General features: G+C 37.8%; 1 long non-coding RNA gene across 1 annotated transcript in view; it reads left to right on the top strand.

Annotated features, from left to right (window-relative positions):
• The window catches only part of LOC110679649, a 396,178-nt gene that overhangs the window by 80,992 nt on the left and 301,510 nt on the right, over positions 1-13,676 (top strand). The window lies entirely within an intron of this gene.

The raw sequence follows: 13,676 nt of genomic DNA on the forward strand, positions 1-13,676 counted from the left end.
CTTAACAAAATTATTACGGAGTGGTCTGAAACACTCCTAATCTTGCGGAAGACCTCAACTCAACTGCGGCACTTGGCTACGAAAACGATTTACTGCTCTTCTTCGTCCGTCCTCACAACTCGGTCATCATGCAAAGGTTCTGGTCTCCAGACCCGGTACGGCTTCAGATGACTAGCCGCCGTCGATGTCTTCTTCGGTCCTTCTCCGGTAATCTTCTCGACGTCGTATCGGTTATTGAGCTGGACGTACGAGAAATTCAGCCGCACTTCCTACCTGGACCAAACTGCGTTCGCTTGATAGCAATCACATCGCCGATTTTGTAGGTAGGTGCCTCTCGTGATCGCAGATTACATAAGCGTCGCTGATCCTGCTGTGCCTTCTCGATCGCTGCTCTGGCTTTTGCTCTGATGCCGTTTCGTTGATAATCAAACTCAGCGACACGGATCTCTTCCAACAACTCACACAATCGTACGTCACCGACATGGCGCATCTGTACTCCGAAAATGGCTTCGAATGGGGACACAGTAGTGCTTTGGTGACCGCTCGCATTAATCCACCGTTGTATATTCGCAACGTGCTTGTACCACTTTGTCAAAAAATTCACACTGAGCTTCGTGAGCATCGCCAGTTTCACTTGGTTCGACCTTTCTACCTGGCCGTTTCCCCGTAGAACTCCGGTTGTGATCTCCACATGTTCGATATTCTGCTCGGCACAGTACACCTTAAAGTCATTCGAGGTGCACGCTGCTCCTTTATCACTGATGATTCTACGTGGGTTCCCAAACAATTCGCTTCGATTTTGCAATCGCTGGATCACTTCATGGGCATTAGTAGTTTTCGTCGGGTATATCCACGTGAACTTCGTAAATGCATCGATAACGACAAACAAGTTCTTATACATCTTCTCGGTGACGTCCATTGGTCCAAGATGATCCACATGGTACGTGTCAAAAGGCACATCACCTTTCGGAATCGGAGCCAACAATCCGTCAACTTTTCCTCGCTTGCGATTCGCCAAAATGCACTTTACACAACACTCAATCTGCCTCTTCATCTTCTCAGCCAGACTCGGTATGAAAAAGTCACATTTGATAACGTCTTCGAGCTTCCGCACACCAAAATGTCCGTTCTCGTGCGCTCTTCGGATCACTTCACTCTGAAGCTCTGCTGGAACAACAATCACTTCTCGTCCATCAATCAGTTTCATCAGCAAATCATCACTCACAAAATAATCATCGTAAGTTTGTGTCTTCAACAGTTCGGTAATCACTTTTAGCTGATAATCTCACTTCTGAGTACTTCTTATCATTTCAACCATTGGATCACTCGAAGTCAGCATCACAGGAGCTCAACTCAACGCGTCGACGTGCTTCATTCTGGTTCCCGCTCGGTGTTCAACTCTTCCAGCATCAAGGCCCGCCTCACCACTCGGTATCCCAACTGCTTTGCTTTCATCGTATGTTGAAATGCCGCACAATCCGTCACGACTTTGAACGGAATTCCCAACAGGTACACACGGAACCAGTCGACGGCTTTTATCACTGCCAAAACTTCCGAATGGTACGCACTGTAATTCTTCTCGGCACTCGAAGTTTGCTGACTCATGTAATTCACTGGGTGTAGCTTCCCGTCACCACTCTTCTGAAGAAGCATATCACCGTACCCTACCTTGGAAGCATCGGTGTGCAGTTCCTTTCCGGCAACAGGATCGTAGATTTTCAAAACGGGGTCGGACACTGAGCACTGTTTCAGTGACAAGAAGCTCTTTCGCTGAGATTCACCGAACTCATACAACACGCCCTTCTTCAAAAGCGAAGTGAACGGTTTCGCAATCAACGCGTACTCCGGAATTCATTTTCGGAAGTAGCTCGTGAAACTATAGCAATCGTTGTAACTACTTCACATTGGAGGTTTCACGATAATGCTTCACAGCGCGAATTATTTTTATGCGATAACTACCATCACCAATCACATAACCCAGATAGTCCACTTCGTTCTTCAATAATTGAGATTTCTCCCAATTAAACTGAATCCCATTCTCAGCAGCCACTTTTAGCACTTTCTTCAATACGTCGATGTTTTCTTCTTCGGACTACGACGGAATAATTGCATCGTCAACATAAATTATCAGCAGACCCCTTCTTATTAGATCACGGAACACGTAGGCCACAAAACGACTGAAGCTAGCCGGACTGTTACAAAATCCGAAAGGAGTCTTCAAGAACTCGTACTGTCCCAATTTCTAAAAAAATAAACTATTTTAAGGACTGTTCATTTTATAAAGTGGACACCTTGTGCATGCTGTATCTTTCTTATTAATCAATGAAATTTCAATCGGTTTTTTGCACATCGTTCGACTAGTATTGTACAATGTTGTGATAATAAAAATTCTCCAAAATAATTAAATTTCACACGAATATGGAACAACGATTAGATCGATCGATTTTTTGAGGTTATCAAAATCAATGATTGTAAGAAATTGGCTGGAAAATTCGATAATTTATATTTTCTATTTTCAAAAAAGGCTTGTTCTTCGAAAGCATCATCAATCAGAAGCCTGATGGAAAAAATCAAGTTATTTTTGGAGCAACAATTTTACAGATATTATAAAATCAATTTTCCCGTATATTTTTATAGAAATTTTTTTTTAAATTTGATGGGAATTGATATGAGTAGAATTTTTTGTGTAAAAGTACGTCCTGACGGAAGTCCTAATATAGTTTTAATATGAAAAATAACTTACGCCTTCATAGAGTTACTTAGTAAGTCCCCACGTCACATTTAAAGCACAACAGAAACACAATTGCTTTATTCTTAGAAGACCTATCAAAGTACATTGACAATCATCAAAATTGGCAACACTGCTGTAATAAAATCGATTTTATTTTCCACATATTATTTTCATGACATGTTATTCTGAGATTACCAATTGAAAAATTAGGAGAAAACTGTTTACAATTTGCTGTAGATCGATAAATATGCGTACATGATTTTAAAAGTATGAGACGTTTTAGTAAAACTACCATAAACAGTAAAATTTATACTTAAGACTGTGGTTTAATCTCACGATTTAGCTTTCGTTTATACTAATATAGTTTCTTTAGTAATCCAAACTAGTTTTGAACACGCTTTTTACTTTTCTCTTTTGCTGGAAGTGAAAGGATGGTGTATCAGCAAATTTCGCCATAAATGGGTAAATCACTAAAGTTACCTAATGTCATAGAATGGTGGAATATAATTGATATTTTTAAAGCTTTATCTTTAGTAGAATAGTAAAGGATACAAACATACAATTTGTTCATAAAAATAAGGATTTTTGTTTTGTGAAAAATAATGTTAAACTTTGACGGACAGCTTTTTTAAGAGTTTTTGGAAAACTATTTAGCTCTTCAACCAAAAGCATTTTCAAAGATTTTATATTTTCATAGCATTTTAGAATAATAGGTCAACGATACACAGAAAACCGATTACGATTTTATCAATAAATAAAAAAGATATAGCATAAACAAAGTGTCCACTTTATAAAATGAAAAGTCCTTAAAGTGAAAGCTTCGTGGCCGTGTTACCTAGCAAATAGCAGCATCGAGTCAAGTAGTGTGGGTTCAATTCCCGCTTCAGTCCAAAAAACTTTTCATCAGGAATGTATTTCGACTATGCCACTGGGCGTTGCATGCTAGTCCGTTGTCTAGTGTGGTGCTTCCTTCCAAGGGCAAATCGTCCGCTGGAAGCATTAACGTGTGGTGTTATTCTGGATGAAATTCGTCTGTTGCTTTATGCTTAAACATTTGAAACATCATAGTTTGCACTATTTAGGAAATATGAAATTAGGGAACAGGACATTGACGCTTTGTAGTACCACGGTATTTTTTTTTTGCCGCGGAGAAGTCTAATAATTGTGCTCATCGCAAACAACATCAAGCTGTTTCTAGCGGCAACTAATCGAGCGACAGTCGAACGGCTAATCTTTCAGTTGTCGTGCGATCACCGAAGTTAAATCCGCACGCTAATGCTGTGTACAACAAGCAAGGTTTTCCAACTTTTGTTGCGCAAAATCAAAGAACGTTACCACTGAAGAGCATCTTGTCAATAATTTATGCAGAAAATTTGTCTTCACGTTGTATTCATTCAAACTGAAATCTCCAATTGTACTTAGAAAGTAACGTTTTATGCAAAGTTGAAATGAAACATGGAACATGGTATATCTAATCTTCCAATATTAGGAACACTTATGTCACTGCTTGGGTTATGTCCAACTACATTGATGGTAGAAGCTTATGTTCTCATGCCCCACCAGCCAGGGAACTGGTGTTTACAAACTAAACATCATTTGTGGCAACACTTTATGCGGCATGATGGAACTTTGCCGAGCGCGCTAAGTGTTGTTAGACCACTGACGTAGTTGCATGAAGTGGGTGATGAGGTACAAAAGTAGCGTTACAGCATGCTTAACCATATTTGTAGTACTGAGACAACCCATTAGATCTAAAAATGAACCTATTAGAAGATACTTTAAAAAGCGTTATGTTCGTATGCAAATAAAAAAAATATTTAGGAAAAAACTCATCAATCGAAGTATACACATTTCTGCAACTGCTGTGGGCAGTTACACCAATGATGAAAGTGAATTTCCGTATTATGAGTCCGTATTATGTTTAAAATCACTCGCCACTAGCTCAGTAGAGAAACCTATCGAAGAACAGAGACTTACCTTGTTGTGCTAAACTCGTCTAACGTACCTTCGCCAACTTTGGTTCCTGAATCGGGAAATGTTAATCAACGCATCTACATACGACTAATTAGCTCCAATTGTGAAAACAATGCTTCAGTTTGACTGAAAATTTATGAAATCCATTCCACACATTATTACACATAATTGGAAAATTACGTTATTTTTATGGAAAGTTTTACTTAAATATTGGAATTTTCTACAACATTTTCATGTGTTGATTGTCATTTTGAATTGCTCAGTTGGGTTTGTTTATTGCAACTTTGCATTTACTGCTATTGCTCTTTTTGATTTTTTGAATGGAAATTTTTGATTTATTGTGGGCGAATTATTATTTATTTATTGCAAATTTTGGCTTTTTTTGTAGAAAATTTATAATTATTTCTTGCTTTTTGTGAAGAAAATAGGGACATTTTGAGGTTTAACTGTAAAATTCGATATTTTTTAGTGAGATTATTGTCGATTCTACTGCACTTTTGAATCTATTTATTGCTCAAAATTGTTTTATTTATGGAAAATTTTGTTTTTTCTATGCACTTCTTTATTTTTTTATGGAAATTTTAAACTTTTCTGTTGATTTTACCCTTGTTTCTTTACTGGCAAATTTTGAATTTTTTATGGAAATTTTATATATTTTTATGGGACGTTAATATTTTAGCCGAAAGTACCTTCGAGTCTACCACATACAGCTTGTAGGTAGAATCACCCATCAAGCCAATAGAGAGTCGTGAGTTCGATCCCCACCGGAGCACGTAGTTTCGTTTTACCCCATCAACTTTGATAGGAAAAACTAACTATGCATGTCGATTGGGTGACTCATATTCCTGACAATTTTCAAACGGTCTGAATTTTCATAAAAACATGCGAAAAAAATATTGATTATACTAAGAGCACATTTCGTCTCAAAACAAACAACAATTAATTTATACCAAAACAGCATTGCGAGTTAGTTGATGGATAAACACAAACTTTGAATATTCAAATTTAATAGCGTAGTATCAAGTCAAGTTAACATTGATGACGGCCTGTCTGTCAAACGATACAAATGTAGAGTTATAATTGATTAGTACGGTATTGAATTCTGTTTTTTTGTTTACTTACAGGTATTTAATTACATTTCGCATCGAATATTGTAAGTATGAAATAGTATACTTTGCAAATGCAAAACTAATTGAAAATAAAGAAAACGTAAAACTTATAATTCTAAAACTCTGCTTCCAATTCGTATCTTCATAACAACCATTTGAACATCACGAGTCTTGAGGGAAAAGATGGTGCACTTGACAAAGTTCTTAATGGAATTAATTGTTTGGGCCAAACTGCAAAAATCTTTCCTTTTTCGGTTACTATTTCAATCACCCTTTTTATTTCTTGAGTTGTTCGATTCAATGAAAGAAAAATGAGTCAATTCCAAACCGGTAACAAGACTACATATGTATTTTGCCCTAAATGAAAAAGCTCACATCCGTTCTGACAGTTCTATTGCCGGCCAAGTCCTTTCCAGTCAAAACCGGCGCTCGGAATGGTTTTAATGAGGGCTCATTTGTTTCTCCCGTTTTGCAAAGTACTCCCCTGGCAGGAAGTGGCATTCGTTCCACAACGAAAGGGAAAATTAACGTAATTTAATGTAGAATCAAGACATTATTTTAATTTAATCGCCTCGAATGTGTATAATATATATGTGTCGTGTAGGTCGGTCTCTGCTGGTCGATGGCTGGTGTCTGGCAGCAATTTTACATCCTATTCAACAACGTGTATCTGGCGTTTGCCTATTGCCAATGTTCCTGCCACCTATAATGGGTTCTACTCAAGAGAGAGCCACGTGCTATCGGTCCTATTCCGGGATGGCGAGGGAGGAACGACGAGATTGGAAAATGGGTTTTGTCTGCATCGTTCTTCCACTTTGCTCTCTCGCGCGCTCATTTGACACTGGGCTGGTGTGGTCCTGAATGCTGCAAGCAATCCGACAAGAAGCAACCAAAGGACTGTTTAATTTCGATAAAGCTCCCTTTTTCACTTGCTGCACAAGGACAACGGAATGATTCTACTGCTGCTGCTCCTCCTCGATTCTCCTGGGGTTCGAACTGCATGAGAGCAATCGAGTCGTATATTACAGGTGTTCTCAATCTGAGGTGCTTCTTGAAGAATTTAATCAGATAAAACCTGATTGGTATCTTCGGAGACCTATCTTGCTATTCTTAATCCAGCGTGCTGTGTTGCTGGATTCTAGATTCGATTCCTAAGACTGGTCTATCCAACAGATTGGAAACCACTGTTATATGCCTCAATAACACCTCATCATATGCTCTTTCCTTGGATTCGAAGACCGTCACAATGAATGAATGGTGGCGACTGGCTGAGCCTTTTGTATGACAACTTCTGCACCAATGTGTTTCCAATGAATAAGACTGCGACGAGCTTGAGTTTCCCGGTCGTCCCATTCGACAAAATCGCAACACCCAAGCTGCTGACTTTGGAAGTTAAATATTTATACTTGAATAATAATAAATATATGCAGATCACTCTCGTTTGTCGCCGTTGGCTGCCTTCAGAGGAGCTCACTCGGTGTGGGTGTGATTCTGATGGATGTGAGCGAACTTGCCTTCGTCCGTTTCCGACAATGAGGACATCAACGACGAACGACGATCCAATCACCATCCACCCCGTCGCAAAATCGCATTTCGCCAGACATGAGTAGGAGCTAATGTAACGGAAAGACGCGAAAGCATATGTGTTCCTCCGGCAAATGTCCCTCTCATCATCTTCGGCAGAGCCGAGAGCGTGAACGCGAGGATGATCAGGACAATGCAATTATAACTGTGCCCTCGCTTTTCCTCACCACCCACTGATAGCGGAGTTCGGGGCAAGCGCGCCACATGAGGCAATTTCTTCTCTAATTTTGTCCAAAGCTTATAATACACCCCAACCTCTTTCTACGACCGTTATCGGGGGGTCGTAAAAGAATCGGTCGTAAAAAAAAAACAGGATTATAAATATGTTTTGCAAAATGCAACGTCTAGATGTGGAAATACTTATCCGAGATATTCAGCAAAGTTGAAACATGGATTAAGAACTTTCCCAAAAGGTCATATAGGTGTTCATATTCTGATAAAAGATGGCAACACTGCTCTATTGTTATCAAAAGAGCCAATTGTATAGAGTGTTATATACAGATATCGATAAATTTTAAAGATAACAATACCGAATGTTCACAAAGTTAAAGGAAGTGTTGCATACCATACAGTCGGTTGAAACATAAATGTTCATCTGGCTAGCTGGCGACACTATTTAAGAATAATTAGGAGAAAATAAAATCGTTAAACTTGAGCGGATTAGAAAAATAGAATGCTTAGCAACATAGGAATACTCTTTAACTATAATTCAGTTTTCCATAAAGGGTTCTAAATTTTGTCGTAGCTGGCAACACTGCTCAAATGCAATTTCGCCATCAGGCAATGGTAGTGTGCATGAAATTTTTATTTTGTGGAAATCTGTGGATCCTGTCCACAAAGAAAGATGGCGTTTTGGGCGAAGTTATTCAGTAGCTCAGGGGCTGTCATTATTATAGCCAAGAGATTTGAGATTTTATACCCAGGTGCTGTTGAGCATGAAACTTTTGATTTGCGAATATCTCATTATTCTGACCCCTTAAAAAAATGTCGTCTTCGGCAAAGCTGTTCAGTAGCTCAAACGCTATCATTATTATAGCCGAGATATTCGAGATTTTGTCACCAGACGACACTAGTGCGCATGAAACTTTTCTTTTGTTCTGTGGCTATCTCAGGAGCATGTCATCCGTCCGTAATCGTACTCCAGCAAAGACCTACGTAGCCATCTTTGTCTGCTTTGCTACGAAAGCTGTGCACGTCGAGCTTGTGAGCGATCTTACGACAGCGGATTTCTTGGCAGCACTTCGCCGTGTCATCGGCCGCAGAGAAAAAATCGCTGAGTTGCAGTCGGACAATGCCACGTCCTTCAAGGGTGCGTCGCACGCACTCAACCGTGTCTACTAAATGCTGAAGACGGACAACATCGATCGAAACAGAATCTTCAGCTAGTGCTCAGAGAAGTCACTCTCTTGACTCAAGTCGAGATGGGCCTGAACTCCCGTCCGCTAACGCCGATGTCGAACGAACCGTCAGAGGTCCTAATTCTAGTACATTTTCTTGTCGAAGCCAATCTTAAAGCGGTACCAGCAAAATCCCCCGATTTGTAATATGAAACGTCGAATCCCAAAATGTTGAAAGGGACAAAACGTCGAATTGTTTATTTCTTTCGGAAGAAAATAATTTTTCACCAATATTTTCATTTTCTTTCATTTCTTCGTTTTCAATGTTTTGTGTTTTCGATGTTTTTGCATTCGACGTTTTGTCTTTCGAGATGTTATCGCTATTTATGGGTTAGGCGAACTAACAATATGTATGACTGAAATTGTTATACATTTTTGAATTCATAGAGAAGCACCAAATTACGGTCCTCTCTTGCTGTTTTGGTTTCCTATAAATTTCACAATACTGCATCCATCATAACAATTACGAACTCTTTTTGCGGATATTTATTCGAATTTACAAATAAAAAAAAATCGTAAAACTACTGTAATCAAGGGATGGGATGCAAGGACAATGTAAATGCATAGGACTTACTTAGACACAGAGTGATGAAAACACAAAAAACATGTAAATATAAAAAATCGACTCTCTTATAGCAACCATCGAGAAAAAGAATCAGCGCACAGAACATCTGCCCTTACGCAACGCTCGTCTACTGCCCAGAAAACCAGAAGTCGCATAACAATTTATGGAAAAAGTCATCATGGTGAATAAAATCGTTTGATTGATGAGTTTTCTTTTATAATACGCTATTACACGATTTCATATGTACATTTGGTTATACGGCATGAATCGTACAAAGTAAGTCGAATCAATCCGTAACAGCTGTCAAATAAACTTTGTTATCAAAATAATATCGTAACAGTACATAACAGCGTCATATAATATAAGCACGTGTATCGCCTCCATTTTTGTACGGATAACGCGACATCTTATACGTGAAACTTTGCATATATAAGCATCGCATAACGCAAAAGATGATTAAGTTATACGCACATTCTGGTTTTTGGGTGCTGCTATCACCATAGTACCAAATGTTTCTTCCCAAACTGGAGACGAAATGCCAACTTTTATAAAGCTCTTCCTTGATAGACAAAAGCAGATGTTCATAAATCCAGTTAAAGAAATATGGGAGATTAGTCTTAGAATGCAAAAATACATCCTTGACCTACAATCACGATTTGAACGATTCTACCAATAGAGTAAAGTGGGGCAAAAGTTCGAGTGGGGTAAGAGTTTCTTTTTAAGATTTCTAGCTCAATTCAAAACAAATCTTATAAATATCATGGTGGATCGAATGCTATTCAAATAAGAGTCTTTCAATTCAAATATCACAAAAATCTATTTAGATTTGGAAAATTTATGGTTATTTGTTGGTTTTCGACGTGAATATTGTAATTTTTGGTCAAACTTTCGTTGTATGGAATCAATTGAAGATAAAATCTTTTTCAATATTTTATGTAAGGGCGTTTCTAGGCCTATCACAAGGTTGCTTTGAGGTGTATTAGTTTTTGCATAAATGATTGAAAACAATTTTTGGCCCATAGTGGGGCAAAAGTTCGAATCAGCGGGGCAAAAGTTCGACCCATGTATAAAATCACGAAAAATTTGCAAATTGCCTAAAATCCACATATTATCTTCAAATTTAGTTAAATTTGTCTGATCGTGTGAAAATTGTCACCAAAATTATACATTTCCACCTAGTTTTGCGAAAAACTGCTATTTTTGAGTATATTACAATTAACCCGGTTTTGGACAATTTTTAGATGAAAATTTAGTGTGTATTTTTTGTCAAACTTAAGTTTACGGCTGGTGTAAAGTATGCCTGTCATAAAAAGATCGATATTTTGTGTTTTAGCCAGCAAACTTTTGCCCCACACTAGATTCGAACTCTTGTCCCACCGGTGGGGCAAAAGTTCGAATAAGACAATCAATTTCAAAACTGTTATAACTAAAAATGGGTAAATATTTTGACACAAGTTTGTTCAGCAAAATTATAGCCAATATGTTGAAGGTTCACTGTATGATATTTGTTTTGTTTCAACTGCTATTGTTTTCCTGGAAACTTTGATTATACCACTAAGGTCGAACTTTTGCCCCACCTTACTCTACTACCATCTCAAATGATCGTTGCAACCAAATTCACACGTACTGCCTCCGCAGTTCTGCCAAATAGCACCTATCGCATGGAGTCCGGTGAAAAATCTTCCCCAACTCCTGCCAACATCAACGACAAGTCTAACACCGACCTTTTCAACAGCGTAACCCCTTATCCAGTAAGAACTGCCGCAAAAACCATAGCAATCGATGATTCTACTCTCGGTACATATAAACTTGGATGCCTCGTCCGACTCAAGTAGCAGCCCTAATCAAAACATACTCTTCCATAACAGTACCCCCAGACTCTCCCCTGAAACCCCTGTACATATAGCAAAGATACCCAATACCCCATTGCGTGCGTTCTGCCAACAAGCGAACCTTAAGGGAGATCTCACCTGACCCAAACCGTTTCGGAACAACAGCGGCGGTCACTTCCCCGTGGCGACCATGTCAAAAAGTCAAAAAACATAACTCTTTAAGTACTTCTTGACGTTTGCTTCGAATTTGATATACAACAGGTAGCAATCAGTAGCATATAAAATAATCTGAATCGTGAGTACATTGGTTATCCAACCTATCCAGAATATTGTGATACAAGAACTAATTTGGTTACATGATGAAATTAGCTCCGTAATGCCTTAAAGCACTTGAGCCTATGGAAAATCAGTTGATAGTGAAAGACGTTTGTGGTATGTGAGTGCAATGTGTCATTGAAAACATTTGAACATGCTCAACAGTAATAGTTTGCCCAATTATACTTTTTAAAATTAGTGTTTTCAATGGTTACACCTCAAAAAGAGCGTAACTTCAAATTTCGCATATTTTCTCATTCAAAACTCCACCAAGAGGTTACAAATAACTAAACAAACCAACTTTGAACCACATTTTGATGGTATATTTCTTCTGATAATTACGGCCATTGAAAATCCGTTCAAATATCTCAGATTTCCTTTGAATTAGTACAATATACAATATACAATCAAAAGGGCTTAACTGCAAAACGGACCCTACGATTTTTTTTTGAAATTTTGCCCAGACATGCAGCTTAGCCATAGAAAACGGGTGGTGCGCACAGATTTGATGGAGATTTTTTTCTGATAATAACGGTCAGGGGAGCACCGTGTACGTAATCATTGTTAAAGCCTGATTTGCTACTGAAAAGGAATCGCTAAAGAAATTTCTCGCCGATTCCTTGCAGAAATTTTCTACAATGACTCCCATTTTAACTGACATTTCTTTTCAAGTGCGTACTGCGATCAGAAAAAGCGCATTCTTGATCGATTCCTTGCAGAAATTTGCCATGCATCAAGATAGGCCGAGAAATTACTTGTCAGCAGCGAATCAGGCTTAAAGCAGAAAACCAGAAAAGACTTAGGAAAAGATAACGTTATAAAAAAAAGAATAAATTATAGTTTGAATTACATAATTAACGTTAGTTGTACATAACAATGAAGTTAACTATTGATTTTTCTGTATCCACTTACCACACGATACCTTATTTGCTGAGCTTCTTTGTCAATAAATCAAAATTAAAGGCTATTATGTTTACTTGTCGAAGTCAAGTGAACATATTTGAGTAAAACATAAAAATCCGGTTACACACAATTTGAGTGTATCGAAAATCATACGGATCTAGTGATCTAAACATTTTTGAAAATCATGCAAAGTCCGAAGATTTCATAATATTTTCAGCATGTATGCATTTTTTTTTTTCATAATATCTTCCAGTATTCATTTATTATTATTTATACTAGCTTCTTATAGTAAAGAATTCCTACAAAATACCAAGAAAATCCTGTAACTATCTAGAGATTCTTCAATCGATTTCGTTAAGGGTTCGTCCACGATTTCGTTTAGAACATTTCCAAGAACTCAAGCAATTATTTCTGCAGGGATGTCTCCAATGATTTTTTTCGAGAAAATTCTCAAACAAATTCTACAGAAATGTTTGAAGAAAAATGAAAAACCCTATAGTAATCTATGATGATACTTTTGTAGAAATTCCTGATGAACTCTTACGATGATCTTTGAATAACTAAGATAATGATTGAATAATTTTCAAATTAATTTCCTGAATAAAATCTGGAAGAATTTCGGAGAAATTCTTGAGATATACCGTAGATGAATTCACGAATGAATTTATATAAAAAATTAACAAATTTCTACAAAAACTCTGGGCTAAACCCTTGATATTGTCTTAGAAGAATCTCTGGAAGATCTGCTGAAGTAACTACCGCTTTGTCTCAAACTCCTCATATTCCGAACACTCGGTTTGTGCAAGGCGATTTCCTTGAAATGTTTCGCTGAAATATGTCATAAAATAACAAGGAAACGGCAGTCAATTTGAGTTCAATTTTAACGACTCCAATATAAACTATACCGCGGGAGTAATGTTGATTCTCTATTTTGAGACCAGTAGAACAAGCTTAGATAAATTTATTTGCGAAATACTTCATTTGAATTCGATTTATTCGTACTGTTCGGAATTTGAATCAAGGTGTTCGGAATATGAGACAGAATGAACACAGTGTTCGGTATTTGAATCAAAATGTTGTTCAATACTAAACAAGTTTAAGCAAAAACAATACTAAACAAGTTTAAGCAAACATTCCCATCAGCACACCTAACAGCTAACCACATGTGCTAAGTGTTCGGAATATGAGTCAAAACGGTACTGAAAAATCGGTGAAAAATAGAAATTGATTGAAAAATCAAAAGGAAATCCAGGGATAGCATTTCGG

This window comes from Aedes aegypti, chromosome 3 (genome assembly GCF_002204515.2).
Source record: "Aedes aegypti strain LVP_AGWG chromosome 3, AaegL5.0 Primary Assembly, whole genome shotgun sequence".
In the NCBI taxonomy this organism is placed as follows: domain Eukaryota; kingdom Metazoa; phylum Arthropoda; class Insecta; order Diptera; family Culicidae; genus Aedes; species Aedes aegypti.